Consider the following 17,428-nt stretch of genomic DNA (forward strand, 5'->3'; position numbering starts at 1 on the left):
GGGATTGGAGGGCAGACATCGGACATCAGGATCGGAGGGCAGACATCGGACATCGGGATTGGAGGGCAGACATCGGACATTGGGATCGGAGGGCAGATATCGGATATCGGGGTCAGAGGGCAGATATCGGATATCGGGGTCAGAGGGCAGATATCGGATATCGGGGTCGGAGGGCAGACATCGGAGATTGGGATCGGAGGGCAGACATCGGGATCAGAGGGCAGATATCAGACATCGGGATCGAAGGGCGACATCGGACATCAGGATCGGAGGGCAGACATCGGACATTGGGATTGGAGGGCAGACATCGGACATCGGGATTGGAGGGCAGACATCGGACATTGGGATCGGAGGGCAGGCATCGGAAATCGGGATCAGAGGGTAGACATCGGAGATCGGGATCGGAGTCGGGGGGGAGGTTCAGGCAACATCGTTTTTAAGGTCTGTTTATTTAATTTGTTTACAATGGGAAATTTAATTTTATTTAATTTATTTAGTTTATTTTTCACTGATCTGGCCCTACCCGCCTGGTTTTACCAGGCGTAAATGGCAAGCTGTGGGAAAGCCGCCCAGGTAACGTTAAAATATTTTTAACTATCCAATACACAAAAAATAAATTATCTTAAGTATCTCAATGAGGTACATTTGCTCCTTTAATTATCAGCCTGCCAGATTTAAGTGTGGGCAGGACTTCCTGGTGACTGCTGTACGCACGCACACAGATTTGCCTGAGTCTCATTCAAAAATGTACGGTTCCAGCCGGGATGTCTGCCTGCTCCCAAAAACAGCGATTTTGATTGCCCCAACCCCTCACCCCCAATCCACCCATTTTTCCCTTTTAAAATCATGCCCATGTTCTCTGGATTATTAGTCCAGGCCTCTGGATTATTATTTCAGTAGCGTAACCAGTATACTACCGTACCATCATATTTTCTGCAAGGCCTCCCCAGCACTTACACTCTGGAGTACTTCCTACAAGTTTTTGGGGCCAGTGGGGAATTCTGCGCATATCAGACACCTGAAAGTCATTGGGTAACTGGAACCATAGAAAAGATACAGCACAGATGGGGGCCATTCGGCCCATTGTGTCTGCGCCAGCCAACTGCATAAAGGAACAGATATTTCACATTTTTAAAAGATATATCTGTGAGATTGTTGAATAATGTGAATTACCTCCAACCGAAACTACATTATAATGGATGTTTTGTGACACTAGTTGCAAAAATAACCAATACATTGTTCTGGGGCAAATATAGTTATAGTATAAAATTAATGAATTTCATACTTTTGTCTTGTGTATATTTAGTATGCATATTTGAAACAAACTTCATGGGGGAAAAATTGGTTAAGGATCCTTTCTGGGTGATGTGCTAACGCCCCGCGCCCGACGGACCCTGGGCAGGCAAGACGCAAGTTTGGACCCACCAGAGCACACTTAGCTGCAATCAGCGTTCCTTCCCAGACCTTGCACGTGGAATCAATGCAATTTGCACTTTTCACCACCAGAGGGAGCTCCATCTCTTAAAGGGAAGATGTTTCTTAGAAATCTCTTAAAGGCAGCTTGTACCTGTTATTTGCCGAAAATAACAGTCTACTGTCTGCATGGAGTTTGAACAGAGATCAGACATTGCACACGTAAGACACAGATGCAGATGCTATCCCTATGTTTACACACTGATGAGATATGTTAAAACATTGAATAAAGGTTGCGCATTACTTAATCCCACATCCTCCAATCTGCACACCAGACCTCACCAATCTGCTGATTTGAGTTTGTACCAGGCCTGCGAGAGTGCGTGCACCAAGGTTCTCTGCTGATGCACTAGAGACCTTGGGTGCAAGAGGTGGACAGAAGGAGGGACATCCCATATCTGCAGGGGTTGGGGGGGGCACAAGAGGCCCTCCAGACATATACCCAAAAGGCAGTGGGAGGCAGCAGGGGACAAAGTCAATGCCAGACGCACAGCATCATGAACATGGATGCAGTGCAGGAAGAAGTTCAATGCTTTGACATGAGTGGTCAAGGTGAGTGAGGTCAACTGTCAAATGGCGTCTCCTACCAACTGCACCATGCACTGCACCCCCCATCCCCCACATACCAATAAACTCTTTCCATCAGTACTCAACTCTTCCAATCAGATGCTGCCTCACCCTTACACATTACCACTGTTTCAAGCCGCCCACCCACAACTCACAGGCCACACACACTGGCAGCTATTCAACCATGACAGGCACATCATCCATACACACGTCCCGCTTTCTTGCAGGAGAAGGTGGCGCATATTAAGAGGCAGCAAGTGGCAGTGGCATTTAATCCCTCGAGCCTGTTCCACCATTCAGTGAGATCATGGTGGACCTGTGACCTAACTCCATATACCCGTCTTAGCCCCATATCCCTTAATACCCTTGGTTCACAGAAATCTATCAATCTCAGATTTAACATTCACAAGTGAGCTAGCATCAACTGCCGTCTGCAGAAGAGCGTTCCAAACGTCTCCCACCCTTTGCATGTAGAAGCATTTCCTAACTTCACTCCTGCATGTCCTGGCTCTAAATGTTAGGCTATGTCCCCGCGTCCTAGTATTCAAGACTAGGAGACCTACAAAAACGGTTACAAATGTCTCGGCAGCCAGAGGCAATAATCCAGCCACTAACTTGTAAATCCTGCATAGTCCCTATAAATAGCGCCAGTGGGAGGTCCTCCAGGCACTCTAAGACACGTTCAGATGGTCGGGGTTAAGACTGTGCGTTGAGTTGAGCGTTAAGTCCAAAAATGGTGTCTATCACTTTAAATCAGCGTTGCACACTGATTGAAGCCATTTTCTCCCTACTTTACATGAATCCAGCGTTTCTTATCTGCGCCTGCGCAAACTCCTATAACAAGATGGCGTCTGGCGCACGTCACACAGGAAACGTGTGTGCGCATCCAAGACGCCATCTTGGATGTCAGCGAGGCCGTGTAGCGCCGATACAACGGGCGCTACACGGCTCAATTTAGCGCCCGTTATTTCAAGCAGTAAAATGAAATAGCATTTACATATTTTTTAAATGCAGTTTTGGACATTTACAGTGAGGTTATGGGCATGGCCCAAAAAACTGCTACCAACTTCCAATGCCCCCCTCAAAAAAATCAAAGAGTCTTACCATGTCAGTTTACGTTTCAATAATCAAATATACAAAATCAAAGAGACTATTAAAACTCATTGCACAGTAGGACAATTCCTTTGCATGGTCCCTCTCATTACCCACTTGTAAGGCTTCTAGAATTTTCCTCCTGGTGGGCTTTGTCAGCTGAATCTGTCAGTGCCTGATAATGCCTTCTGCTATTTAATGTGCTTTGTTGATAACATTACTCCAATGGCTCTTTTGTCTAACATTGTCAATTGTTACAGTACCCATGAAAAACCTGAAATGTTGTTTAAATCAGATAATGAGAACAGAAAAAAAACAAATATTTGCAAGGGAAAATCAACATTGGGCGCAAATCTCTGAATACAATGGGATCCTTTTCAAACAAAAAGAGGAAAGATAAAGATAAGTCCAGAATAATGAGAGAGTGAGATGGAGGTTTTTTTTGCATTAGTTTCATGGTCACCTGGACATTAAATATGTTACATGAATGTGCAATTAATTAAAAAAATAGTACTATCCATTAGACTTGACACTGCGCAGCAAGCAAAGCAACTTGGAAAAGCCTACAATCCAGTAATATACTCCTCTTTCTTTGGCTCGGCATCCGTTCTTCTTGATTACGTCATTGTGAAGTATCTTGGGACATTATTCTATGTTAAAGGCAGTAAATAAATTAAGTTGTTGTTGTTGAATAGCCTGCCAGTACTCTCCATCTTTCTCACAGCTCCATGTTAGAATTTCTCCAATCAGATTCTCGAAACAGCCCCTGGCCAAAGCCCCACAAGAGTTTGGCTCTTGCAGTGGGATACTGGAGATCTGCCAGCATACGTGAAAACATTTGAGAAGTTATTGGTAATTTAGCAAATAGAACTTTCTTTTAAATTTATCTAGGTTAAGGTGCTCTGATTTTGTTGACTCATGAGAAAAATTAGAAAAGGATGTTTGGCTTATAAAGCCCATTTTTTCCCAATAAACATTCCTGGCCGATTAAAAAAAATCATGTCAATTTAGTATTCCAGTTTCAATTTTACTATCCAATATCACCAAAAATAGCTTTCTTAAGGTTTATTTGCAATGTGCAAGTGATCACATTGTCTGAACTGGGACAAAATTCAGAAACGTGCGGTTCCCCAATTGCCTGCTGAGTAAAAATACAGCTAGTGTAGTACAAAGCCAGAGGGATCAAAAGGTCCCAGATTTGATGGTTTATACTGAGTTAGCTAGAAAAAAAGGCAGAAATTGAAGTGTTACAGTTTGCTTAGGGCCCCTGAGCTAGGAAGTGGAAAAATTAGCCATAGTTCAGTTCTTATTGGAAAATATGCATGGGGACCTCAGGATTTTCTGTAATGAGACTTAGTCCCCTTCTTTTCAAAAGTGAATCAGATCTTGTCACTTTCCCCTAAATTAACTTCTCTTGTTATGAACTGTTACAGTACCAACACTTACATCATCCACGTTTATCATGGGCAGCCGCCTATATCGGGCAAATGGTGCTACCCATTTGCCATTTCCACTGAAGTAAATTATAAAGGTGCCACGTATATCAAATTAAGAGTGTCAGCTATTTCAGGGAATTCATTCGGGTTTTATTAAGTTAGATTTGGTGGTCATTAAGGTTGTAGGGTTCGCTCATCAGTCGGTAGATGCATTTCCCATAATGTTGGAGAGGAACACAGTGATCAGATCCAGAGGGATGTAGTCAAACACAGGATAGTGCACGTTCACTTTGAAAAGAATCGCAACTTCTGCAAAGCTTAAACAAACGGGCGTTGAGTGGTGCCTGGTTGCGAGTGCGAGTGTGTGCTTCACTGCTCTCAGTCCTCCGTTAGCGAGGAAGGTCTTAGCCCCTGTAAAAGACGATACATCGTCCAACACTTACGGGCTAATCATGTCCGTTATAAGCGATGGGGACCATACTTGAGTTTTAACTGGAGCAAATTGGTCCTGAAAGGTACTAACAACAACAACTTGCATTTATATAGCATATATAATGTAGTAAAATGTCCCAAGGCGCTTCACAGGAGCGATTATCAAACAAAATTTGACACCGAGCCACATAAGAGGATATTAGGACTGGTGATCAAAAGCTACTCTTCCATTCTCTCATCCCCAGGCTGGTAGAATGGGCGTACACATGGCAAACGAAATTTAACACAGAGAAGTGCAAAGTGATACATTTTGGCAGGAAGAATGAGGAGAGGCAATATAAACTAAATGGTACAATTCTAAAGGGGGTGCAGGAACAGAGAGACCTGGGGGTATATGTGCACAAATCTTTGAAGGTGGCAGGATAGGTTGAGAAAGCAGTTAAAAAAACATATGGGATCCTGGGCTTTATAAATAGAGGCATAGAGTACAAAAGCAAGGAAGTTATGTTGAATCTTTATAAAACACTGGTTTGGCCGTAACTGGAGTATTGTGTCCAATTCTGGGCACCGCACTTCAGGAAGGATGTGACGGCCTTAGAGAGGGCACAGAAAAGATTTACTGGAATGGTTCCAGGGATGAGGGACTTCAGTTACGTGGATAGACTGGAGAAGCTGGGTTGTTCTTGTTAGAGCAGAGAAGGTTAAGAGGAGATTTGGTAAAGTGTTCAAAATCATTTTAGATAAAATAAATAAAGAGAAACTGTTCCCATTGGCAGAAGGGTCAGGAACCAGAGGACTCAGATTTAAGGTGATTGGAAAAAGAGCCAAAGGCAACATGAGGAAAAACTTTTTTACACAGCGAATAGTTATGATCTGGAATGTGCTGCCTGAAAGGGTGGTGGAAACAGATCAATCGTGGCTTTTAAAAAGGAATTGGATAAATATTTGAAGCGAAAAAACTTGCAGGGCTATGGGGAATGAGTGAGGGAATGGGACTACCTGGATCGCTCTTACGAAGAGCCGGCATGGGCTCGATGGGCTGAATGGCCTCTTTCTGTGATGTAACCATTCTATGATTCTATGATTCTAAGACGCTTCTTCAAACCTACCTCTTTGGCCAAGCTTTTGGTCACCTGTCCTAATATCACTTTATGTGGCTCAGTGTCAAATTTTGTCTGATAACTCTACTGTGAAGCACCTTGGGACGTTTTACTACATCAAAGGCGCTAGATAAATGCAAGTTATTGTTGTTGTGGGGCTTAAGCAGCTGAAGACATGGCCTCCGATGGTAGAACGAAGGGTAGGGAGGATGTAAATGAGGCCAGAGTCAGAGGAATGAAGAGTTTGAGGGTGGTTGGGGGCGGGGGCGGGGTGGGGTGGAGGGGAACTTGTTAGTCTGGATAAGTTCAGAGATAGGAAGGAGTGAGGCCATGACGAGCTTTAAACACAAGAATGAAAATATTAAATTTGAGATGTTGGTGGACCAGGCCCAATGTACCTCAGTGAGTACTGGTTGGTAGCTGAATGGGACTTGGTGTGGGATAGGATACTAGCAGCAGAGTTTTGGTTGAGCTGAAATATACCGAGGGTAGAGAACGGGAGGCCGGCCAGCAGACCATTCGAAGTGTCGTGTCTTGAGGTGACAGAAGCATGGATGAGGGATTCAGCAACAGACGGGATAGGGCAGGGGCAGAGGCGGGCAATGTTATGGAGGTGGATGTAGGCGGTCTTTGTGAAGGAGAGGATATAAGCTTGGAAGCTCAGCTCAGGGTCAAGTAGGACGTCAAGCTTGAGATACTGGCCGGGGAAGGAGATGGAATTGGTGGCAAGGGTACATAGTTTATGGTGGGGGCCGAAGATGATGGCATTTTCCTTTTCAATGTTTAACCGGAGGAAATCGTGGTTCATCCAAGTCTGACAAAATCTGACACACAGAGGCAGTGGAGGGGTTGAGGGAGATGGTGCTGATTAATGCGTGTGGATGATGTCACCAAGTGAAAGCATGTAGATGAGGAAGAGGAGGGGTAACGGTGCGGGGCCAGAAAGAGAAGACATTTTTTGAGATGCTCTTGCTACAATTAGACAGAGAAGAACGGAACCAAATGAAGGCAATCCCACTGAGCTGGACAACAGAGGAGAGGCGTTAGAGGAAGATGGTGTGGTCAACAGGCTTCAGAGAGGTCAAGAAGGGATGATGCACCATAATCACAGGCACAAAGTGCATCATTTGTGACTTTAGTTAGATCTGTTATGGAAAGTGATTGGAAAAATTTCAAACATGGAGTTCCAGGAAAGGTGGGGACAGATTTGGGAGGTGACAACACATTCAAGGACTTTGGCAAGGAAAGGGAGGTTGGTTGTACGGTGGTAGTTTGCACGGACAGAGGGGTCGGGGGTGGATTTTTTGAGGAAAGGGTGTGATGATGGCTGTTTTGAAAACCAGTGGGGCTGCACTTGAAGAGAGGGAGCCATTCATTATGTCAGCTAGCATAGGAGCCAGAAAGGGAAGTTGGGTGGTCAGCAATTTAGTGAGAGTGGGGTCAAGCGAGCAGGAATTTGGGCTCATGAACAAGTTGAGTTTAGAGTGGACATGAGGGGAGATAGGAGAGAAACTAGAGAAAGATGCAGATTCAGGGGTGGAAAAGGGGGACAGTCTGGGGGAAGATATTCAGGGAAGCAGCAAATGTAGTTGAATGAAAGGTTTGAATTTTAGTGACAACAAGGTCGATGAGTCCCTCACATATGTAGTCAGACGTGAGGGTGGAGGGAGCAGGAGAGATGGGTTTAAAAAGACATTTGGTAGTGGAGAAAAAAAGCTGGGATTATCTTTGCTCTTCAGGATGATTCTGGAGTATTGATCAATTTTAGCACAGGAAAGTAAGGCCTGATAGCACTTTGTGTGGTCCAGCCAGATCCTGTGATGGAAGGCTAAATTAGTTTTGCAGATGAAGTAAAGGTTTTGCTGGGAACAAAGGCATTAAAGGTGGAGGCGAGGGAGAGGTTGAACAAATCAACAGCTGCAGAAGTATCATGTAAAATGGAGGGCGAAAAATGAAGCAATTGGGAGTTTGAAAATGCTGTTGTAAAGTACTTTTTCCAAGGAGGGACGCAGAGGGAAATGGGGTTGGAAGGGGGTAGGAGGATATGAGTGGTGAGGGATATAAGGAAGTAGTTGGAGATGGCCCTGTCAGTGAGTGCGACCACGAAAGTAAGGAGGCCATGGGAGATGGCAAGGTCGAGAGCATGGGTGTGAATACGATTAGAAGAGTTTCTATGGAAGGAGAGGTTTAGGGAAGACAGGAGGGTAGTGAATTAGAGGAGAGAGGGCAAGGGGAGCTGAGATGGGGATTGAAATCACCAAGGATGAGGAGTCATTCAATGAAGAGGTAGAGGGAGGTCAGGAGGGAGGATAGCTCAGTAAGAAACTCAGGGTGAGGCTTGTGGGGGATCGGTCCCTCCTTATCCACACTGAATATTGTATTTGCCAACAGGTATCGGGTGAGTCCAGATTCTATAGGGTGGAAAATACTGTTGGCAATATTAGCAGACGGACACTTAAAGCATTTGTAAACATCGACCAGTTCTGATGAACGATCTTCGACCTGAAACGTTAACTCTGTTTCTTTCTCCACAGATGCTGCCTCACTTGCTGAGCTTCTCCAGCATTTTTTGTTTTTATTTATGTAAGATATCACTCTGTCGATTATTTAATAGAGGTATTAACCTGTTAAAGATAAATGGCTGAACACTTCTGTTAATATAGCGGTCAGAGGAATGCTGTATGAACATGTTAAATGTTTGACTGCTAATATCGGCAAAAGTAATTTCCAGCCCTATATTTTCATTAGAATTTTTCCTTTTATGTGTCTTCCTTCCATTTCCAGCAGGCCAACAAGTTTTTCTTCATTTGCTAATTGTTTTCACCTCTCTCCCCTCCTGTATCCTGAAAGCATCAACTTCTTGCTGAGATAAGAACATAACATAAAAAATAGGAGCAGAAGTAGGCCATACGGCCCCTCGAGCCTGCTCCACCATTCAATAAGATCATGACTGATCTTCGACCTCAACTCCACTTTCCCACCCAATCCCCATATCCCTTGATTCCCCTAAAGTCCAAAAATCTATCTATCTGAGCCTTGAATATACTCAACGACTCAGCATCCACAGTCCTCTGGGGTAGAGAATTCCAAAGATTCACAATCCTCTGAGTGAAGAAATTCCTCCTCATCTCAGTTTTAAATGGCCGACACCTCAGCATCTACCCTGTCAAGCCCCCTCTGAATCTTATATGTTTCAATGAGATCACCTCTCATTCTTCTAAACTCCAGAGAGTATAGGCCCATTCTACTCAACCTCTCCTCATAGTTCAACACTCTCATCTCAGGAATCAATCTGGTGAACCTTCGTTGCATCGGCTCTAAGGCAAATATATCCTTCCTTAGATAAGGAGACCAAAACTGTATGCAGTACTCCAGGTGAGGTCTCACCAAAGCCCTGTACAATTGTAGTAAGACTTCCTTACTCTTGTACTCCAACCCCCTCGCAATAAAGGCCAACAAGCCATTTGGCTTCCTAATTGCTTGGTGTACCTGCATGCTAACTTTTTGTGTTTCTTGTATGAGGACACCCAACTCTCTCTGAAAACCAACAATTAATAACTTCTCACCATTTAAAAAATATTCTATTTTTCTATTCTTCCTACCAAAGTGAATAACCTCACATTTCCCCACATTATACTCCATCTGCCATCTTCTTGCCCACTCACTTAACCTGTCTATTTCCCTTTGCAGACTCTGTATGTCTCCCTCACAGCTTACTTTCCCACCTAGCTTTCCCATCAGCAAACTTGGATACATTACGCTCGGTCCCTTCATCTAAGTCATTAATATAGATTGTAAATAGCTGAGGCCCAAGCACTGATCCATGCAGCTCCCCACTAGTTACAGCCTGCCAACCTGAAAATGACTCGTTTATCCCTACTCTCTGTTTTCGTCCGTTAACCAATCCTCTATCCATTCTAATATATCTGGTTTCATGGGCACCAGAAATAAAATCTGACTGGTATATCTGAGTTCCTTCATTTAAAAAAAAATCTCCCATGACTTATTTGGTTAAAGCAGTAAATGGCTCAACCATATAGGTCAGGGAGATCTCAGGTTTGATTCACAGCTCTTGTTCTTTTAGCTGGTCTCAGCTAGGCAGCGACTTTGGACAATTGGCTTTAGCACCCACGGCTTAGGGAGAGGAAAAATTAGCAAAGGTTCCTGCTCCACAAACCCTGCTGGAATGGAGTGTGAGAGATCAGTTAAATCATCAGAAACCTGTTGGGGGAATAAATGTCTGTGGTGCTGCTGGTTAACAAGTTGTATGGTCATGAATTCTGATGTTGTAATTTTTAGCTATTTACGCTGTTTCTCTGGGGGTTCCACCAAATCTCGCCTCAAAGTTATGGTGCGAGATCAGGAGAATCCCCACAGAATTTCAGGGCCAATATCTTTAAAATTTAGATAGAGTTTCATTATTTCACATCGTAAATAGTTTCCCCCCCACAAAAAATAGCCAAATTTTAATTAATTGTTCCAATTCTCACAATACATCCAATTTCAATGGACTAGCAATAAAACAATTCATATTTTTCCATGACACAAATCTTTCAACTTAAAAAAAATACTTAATATTCCACAAACCTCTCTTTATTTATATTTTAATTTTCTCTTTTAAGCACTCCTATGACGGGGTACAGTTCCAACCTTTCAGTACTTTTCAAGCGTGAGTCTAAACAGTGGCTGTTAACCATAGACAAAAAATAAATGAAACTGCATATGCTGGAAATCTGAAACAGAAACAGAAAATGCTGGAAACATTCAGCAGGTCAGCTATCATCTGTGGAGAGAACAGACAAGTTAATGTTTCAGGGGTAGACCCTACGTCAGTACTGCTGTTGCCTATAGGGTAAGCAATCAGTCAGGCAAATAATTTGGTGCAGCATGCCATCCCGTGTGTATTGTGATACCACATTTTGCAGTTCAGGAAGGCCTCTGTTTCAATGCTCGGTCTGTGCTGTGTTAGCTGATTGAAAACTGGGCAGCAAATGGAGTGCTATAATGAGCCTCAATGCTTCTCTGATGCTATTCACAGCTGAATAGCCATTTAACGTTAACTGCACAGGGTTACACATGAAGGGCAACCATTTGCGCATGGTACTGAAAGTCATTGCCTTCACAAAGGCCAAAAAAAGAAAAAAAAAGTCTTGTTGCCCTTTTTGTTTTTCTCATCGCTCCCTGAGGCTGCTCCAAGCTCCCACCTATCCCAGCAGCACAGCAATGTGCTAATGATGTAGAGAAATGTGGCTGCACCACACCACTCCATGGCACATGGCATCCATATATGCAGTTTTATTCAAGTTGCATGATGCATTCAAATTCAGATTGCACTTGAAATGAAACTAATTGATTAAAATATTCAAATGTAGCCTGTGTTTTTTTTAATTGACTAGAACCCTCATGGTTTTCCCCTCAACTGATTGATTGGGGCTGATATTGGCTTTGGGCGGTAGCGTGAAGCGGGCAATAGCGATTCGGCGACCATTTTACACTCCATTGAAGTCAAATGGAAAAGCAAATGGAAGCCATTTTTTACACCTCTACCTTCAATTTCAATTCCGCTTCTGTTTTTTTTAAACAACACCAACACCAAAGGCAGGAATCTAGTTTGCACCATTGACAACAATAGACCAGCCTTATGGGTGGTGGGACTCTGTGGAGTCGGAAACAACGCCACTGACACATTTACCGGACAAATATATATTAATGACTTGGACTTGGGTGTACAGGACACGGTTTCAAAGTTTGCAAATGACACAAAACTTGTAAGTTTAGTAAACAGTGAGGAGGATAGTAATAGACTTCAAGAGGACATAGACAGGCTGGTGGAATGGGCGGACACATGGCAGATGAAATTTAACGCCGAGAAGTGCAAAGTGATACATTTTGGCAGGAAGAACGAGGAGAGGCAATATAAACTAAATGGTACAATTCTAAAGGGGGTGCAGGAACAGAGAGATCTGGGGTATATGTTCACAAATCTTTGAAGGTGGCAGGACAGGTTGAGAAAGTGGTTATAAAAGCATATGGGATCCTGGGCTTTATAAATAGAGGCATAGAGTACAGAAGCAAGGAAGTTATGTTAATTCGGCCACAACTGGAGTATTGTGTCCAATTCTGGGCACCGCACTTTCCCCATTCCCCCGCTCTTTTCCCCGAAAGGAAGGATGTGAAGGCCTTAGAGAGGGTGCAGAAAAGATTTACTAGAATGGTTCCAGGGATGAGGAACTTCAGTTATGTGGATAGACTGGAGAAGCTGGGGTTGTTCTCCTTAGAGCCGAGAAGGTTGAGAGGAGACTTGATAGAAGTGCTCAAAATCATGAAGTTTTTGATAAAGTAAATAAAGAGAGACTGTTCCCATTGGCAGAAGGATTGAGAACCAGAGGACACAGATTTATGGTGATTGGCAAAAGAACCAAATGCGGAAAAACTTTTTTACACAGCGAGTAGTTATGATCAGGAATGCGCTGCCTGAAAGGGTGGTGGAAACAGATTCAATCATGGCTTTTAAAAAGGAATTGGATAAATACTTGAAGGGAAAAAATTTGTAGGGCTACGGGGAAAAGAGCGGGGGAATGGGACTAACTGGATTGCTCTTAGAAAGAGCCGGCACAGGCTCGAAGGGCCGAATGGCCTCTTTCTGCGCTGTAACCATTCTATGATTCTATGATCTGATAACAATTTCAGCGGTCAAGTCAGCAAGCTTCAAACTGTAAATGGGGCATAAGACATGTTAAAACTAATTAAAATTTAAAGAGAGAAGAAAACTCTGCACCAATTAAGGATTCTTTAGCTTTGGTTGTGCCTCAGACACTGATAACTGCCTTGTACGATCAATTTACTTCTTTCATCATAGGAATTCGAGTCTCTGGATGCTAATCAACTGGCATTAACCATACTGACCCTTACACACATACCTCAGGAATTTCTGGCATTCCTTTAGGTCCAATTGACTATTTTAGTTTACACAATGCACAATGCTAATTAGACTGAATTAATCCTATCTCTGAGTAGATGCTGGGCGCTTAAATCTTGGACATAGCATGCATTTTTCTAATGGGGATCAAATGGGTAAAGTAACTCCTTGTATGCATCCTCGTTAACAGAACAGCTGTACCTTTTGGTGTAATCTCCTCTCTGTTGTCATGTATTTACTATGTAAATAGCCATTCTCTCCTACTTAGAAAATGAACTGATGTAGTTCAATCTATCCAACTTCATCAGGTCTGACTGGGCGGGGGTGGGGTGGCGGAGTGGAACAACTAAAAAATCCTTAGAAAGGACAATGGACTAAATTCTTCAGAATTAATTTGCAGTAAAAGGGTAATCTGGTGGTCAAGCGGTTTTGCAAGTGATGCTATTACAAGTCTATGTAGCTGTAATACTTATCAAGTATATGTACCCTCAAAAGTACTGGTAATTTCATGTTTTATTGTATTGACGGAGTCTCCCTTGAAGTCGATGGACGAGTCTCAGCTGTTGTGGGTGTGCTGTTGGGAGAAAAGCTTAACCTGGATGCACGTACATGGCCGCACATATTGCATTGGAAACCAGATGAGGCGGATAGACGAGTTGCATTGCATGCCAGGCACTTGGCAGCCAGATCTTGCAACCTTGTTGCCTCAAGTACATTATTTCATTTTAAACAAAGCAAAAGAATTTACTAGAATGATACCAGGGATGTGGGACCTCAGTTATGTGGAATTACTAGAGAAGTTGGGATTGTTCTCCTTAGAGCAGAGAAGGTTAAAGGGAGATTTAATAGAGGTGTTCAAAATTATGAACGGTTTTGATAGAGTAAATAAAGAGAAACTGTTTCTACTGACCGGAGGGTCGATAACCAGAGGACACAGATTTAAGATAATTGGCAAAAGAACCAGAGAGGAGATAATGAGATTTTTTTTTATGCAGCGAGTTGTTATGATCCGGAATGCACTACCTGAAAGAGTGGTGGAAGCAGATTCAATAGTAACTTTCAAAAGGTAATTGGATGAATACTTGAAAAGGAGAAATTTGCAGGGCTATGGGGAAAGAGCAGGGGAGTGGGACTGATTGGATTGCTCTTTCAAAGAGCCGGCACGGGCACAATGGGCTGAATGGCCTCCTTCTGTATTGTATGTTTCGATAATAAACTGGGAGTAAAGGGGATCATTAAGCCATTGCTAAGTGATATTTCTGACCAAGGGGTAGGTAACTGCCTTAAATACATTATTTTGTTTTAATATTGGGTCACATGATAGAATGCATCCAATGTCAGCACAGGCTGTCTCGAATTTCTAAGGTAGATAATAACCTTAGGTTATTAAAATCTTACATCTTATAATCATAGAATGATACAACACAGAACGAGACCATTCGGCCCATTGTGCCTGTGTCGGATCTTTGAAAGAGACCCACTCCCCTGCTCTTACCGTAGCCCTGCAACTTTTTCCCCTTGATATCCTTCCTAAAATGTGGTGCCCAGAATTGAACACAATACTCCAGCTGAGGCCTAATCAGTGTTTTATAAAGGTTTCGCACAACTTCCTTGCTTTTGTACTCTATACCTCCATTAATAAAGCCCAGGATCCCATATGCTTTTTTAACAGCCTTCTCAACTGGTCCTGCTACCTTCAAAGATTTGTGTATGTGCACCCCCAGGTCTCTCTGCTCCTGCACCTCCTTTAAAATTGTACCATTTAGTTTATATTGCCTCTCCTCATTCTTCCTACCAAAATACATCATTTCACACTTCTCTGCCTTAACTTTCATCTGCCTGGTTGTCTGCCCATTTCACCAATCTGTCTATGTCCTCCTGAAGTCTGTTACTATTCTCCACATTGATTACTACATTTCCAAGTTCCGTGTCATCTGCAAACTTTGAAATTATACCCTCTACACCCAAGTCCAGGTCATTAATATATATCAAAAAAGAGCAGGGGATCCAGTACTGACCCCTGGGGAACACCACAGTGTTCTTACCTCCAGTCTGAGAAACAACCGTTCATCACTACTCTCTGCATTTTGTCACCTAGCCAATTTAGTATCCCTGCTGCCACTGTCCCTTTAATCCCATGGGCTATAATTTTGCTCACAAATCTATTATGTGGTACTTTATCAAATGCCTTTTGAAAGTCTATTTACACAACATCAACCGCAGTACCCTCATCAACCTTCTCTGTTACTTCAGAATTAGTCAAGTTAGTCAAACACAATTTTCCTTTAACAAATCTGTGCTGACTTTCATTTATTAGCCCGTTCTTTTCCAAGTGCCAATTAATTTTGTCCCGGATTATTGTCTCTGAAAGTTTCTCTGCACGACGTTAGGCTGTCTGGCCTGTAATTGTTGGGTTTATCCCTCTCCCCTAAGTAAGAAAGTTTGTGAATACTAGTCTGGAAGAACAGTACGATGCAGTGCATGCATGTTTCAAGCAACTACAATTCTGATGAAGGGCCACAACCACAAACATTAACCCATCGTTGTTTTTCAGATGCTGACCAACTTGATGTGCATTTCAAGGATTTCCTGTTTTCATAAAGTTCTGTGTGCAAGTAGATTTCCTACATTACAACAGTGACTGCACTTCAAAAGTACTTCAGTGCTTTGAGATATCCCGAGGTCATGTAAAGCTGATTGACCTGCTGAATGTTTCCAGCATTTTCTCTTTTTATTTCAGATTTCCAGCATCTGCTGTTTTCCTTTTTTTATTTTGTTCTCTCCACCAGTTATCTCCTCTGACCTCCTCTCACTGGAATGAGGAGTATTTGGACTTCATGTCCTCCATCTCTCCTTTTGTTCTCAATATTAACTGATCTAGTCAAAGCTGCTGTTAAAAGACTTACTGTCATCCCCTTCATTCTCTCCATCTACTGCTCAATCTCCAACTTTCCTTTTCATTCTGAAGTCCTGGAACATGTTGTTGACTTGCAGTTACACTCTGTTTGAAACCCTCCAATCAAGATTCTGCCCAGCCCACGCTGGACAAAGTCACTAATGATATCCTGTGTGACTGCACCTGAAGCTCACTTTCTGCTGCCATCAGCTGACCATTCCATCCTCCTTCAACACATCTCCTTCACAGACTGCCTCTGTGGCACTGCACTCTTGTGATTCCATTCTTACTTGTTGCTTCATACACTTTATCCCCTCCAATGGTTTCTCCTCCATGTTTGCATGGTCACCACTGGTGTATCTCAGGGTTCCATTCTTGGCTCCCTCCTCTTCGACATCTATATACTACCCCTCAGTACCATCATCCAGAAGCATGGTGTAATCTTTCAAAGGTACGTCAACAGCACTCAACTCTATTTCTCCTCTTTCATCATCAACCCCATGGCTCTTGCTAATCTCTCCAACCGCCTATTTGACATTAAGACCTGGATGAACCAAAACTTTCTCCACTTAAATGTTGATAAAACCAAAACCATCCTCTTCAGGTCCTTTGAGTACTTAAACACCTCCAGCCTCAACTGAATCAACTCCCTGGCTGCCAACTCATGCCGAGTCCAGAGGTGCAGTACGTTGTGCATCGAGTTCGACAGCAATTTGTTTCCTCCCCATGACCAATCCATCAGATTGCACTTTCCAGCTGTCTCCTTCCACAGCCAAAACCCAAATCCAAACCATTATCACTGCAATGCTGGATTTCTCCACTGCTCACTGATGGTCTGTCCATTTCCACCCTCCATAAACTACAAATCGTCCAGAATGCCATGCCCATGTTCTCACCTACACTAAGGCATGCATCCCTTTCACTCCCATCCTTGTCAATCTACATTTGCTCCTCATGTCCCAGAGTTGACTTTTAAGATTCTGGAACCCATCTTAAAATCTCTGTTGGCCTCATCCAATCTCCCCTAGCCATATATCCCTTGTGCAGACTCCACTCCTCTGGTATTGGCCTACTTCTCATCTCCTGCTCCTTCTGTTCCACTATCAGCAGCCACTCCTTCAGCCACTGTGCTTATGCCCTCTGGAATTCTCTTAGTCAGTACCTCCGTCTTGCCAACTTCCTCCCTGCCTTTTAAAGCTTCTTGAAGACCCTTCTCTTAGTGCATTCACCCTCCCAACCCATCTCTTCCCTTTCTCCCTGAATGCGAGGAGTGTGACAGAAATGCAAGTCGTTCCTGTTGAACGTGTCTGGAAAGCAACTTCTCAAAAAAAAAATCAAAGAAACTGAAAAAAGTAAGTGCAAGTATTTATGAAAAATCATCTAGGCAATGGTTTTATTAAGGTTTAACAATTCAATAGCAACAGTCAAGAACAAACTAGTAATTCCATTGCAAGCTCTACCACAGGGGGATACAAGTTTTAAAAAATATTTCTATGAAATAAACCACAAAAAA

This window comes from Heptranchias perlo, chromosome 1 (genome assembly GCF_035084215.1).
Source record: "Heptranchias perlo isolate sHepPer1 chromosome 1, sHepPer1.hap1, whole genome shotgun sequence".
Lineage (NCBI taxonomy): Eukaryota > Metazoa > Chordata > Chondrichthyes > Hexanchiformes > Hexanchidae > Heptranchias > Heptranchias perlo.